The 878-nt window shown below is 44.4% G+C and overlaps 1 protein-coding gene across 1 annotated transcript in view; it reads left to right on the forward strand.

Moving 5' to 3' along the window:
- Positions 1–756: 756 nt before the first annotated feature.
- Positions 757–878, forward strand: part of smtnl1 (smoothelin-like 1) — a 13,340-nt gene continuing 13,218 nt past the window's right edge. The window contains exon 1 of the mRNA XM_079631648.1: positions 757–878. This exon is cut by the window's right edge and continues 830 nt beyond it. The gene's annotated coding sequence lies outside the window, so the exon portion shown is untranslated.

Below are 878 nucleotides of genomic sequence, written 5' to 3' on the forward strand. Positions count from 1 at the left end.
AAAGACTAAAGAGCTTTAGATTTAGAACAACAGTGTTTGCATGATATATCCAAAAATGTACTATTATGAAAGAAGTGTTTGCCATTTGATACAAATGCTTCATTCTGACGTGTGTTTATGGCATTTTGAATGCAGTGTTACATTTTGAAGGAGATGTGAGGCAATCTGCATTTTGTGTGTGCAGTTTTGGGAATTGTGTGTAGAGCTTTGAAAGAAGGAGACCGTTTTGAAAACGTGTGTAAGCAGTTGGAAAAAACTGTAACACCAAACCTTTGCCTTTATATCTTCCTCTGTCTGCACATGAGGTGGCCTGAGCGGAGGCACAGAGGACTGGAGAGCACAGATAGTCACGGCCGCGAGTGAGCGAGAGCACAGATAGTCACGGCGCGAGTGAGCGAGAGCACAGATAGCAGGCTATATTTACCAGCATCTGCTCTGTGTTGAGGGAAGAGATGCTCCTCTGCAGGATAAGAAGAGCCGCCGTCATCGTGACCTGAGGAGTGGACAAAGTGAACGACGAGATAACGTACACAACACTCATGTACACACTCCTGTTTGGCTCACATTCACATAAAATCTTAACATTGTATTGTGTCCAAAGAGGGGTGTGTATGCATGCAGAACAAGTACTGTATGAGTATAAGGAGAGTGGGCCAGTTCACATCCGGCTCAGAGAATCTCCTCATAGACTATTTCTGTCATCAAAGTTTTAGACCATTCAGTGTCTTGTGTGTGCGTCAGTACTGTTTATTCCTAGTGTGTGTGTGTGTGTGTGTGCATGTGAATGAGTGTGTGTGTGTGTGTGTGCATGTGAATGAGTGTGTGTGCATGTGAGAGCGTGTAAATGAGTGTGTGTGTGTGTGTGTGTGCGTGCGTGT

Source organism: Phoxinus phoxinus (assembly GCF_949152265.1).
Source record: "Phoxinus phoxinus genome assembly, chromosome: 12".
Lineage (NCBI taxonomy): Eukaryota > Metazoa > Chordata > Actinopteri > Cypriniformes > Leuciscidae > Phoxinus > Phoxinus phoxinus.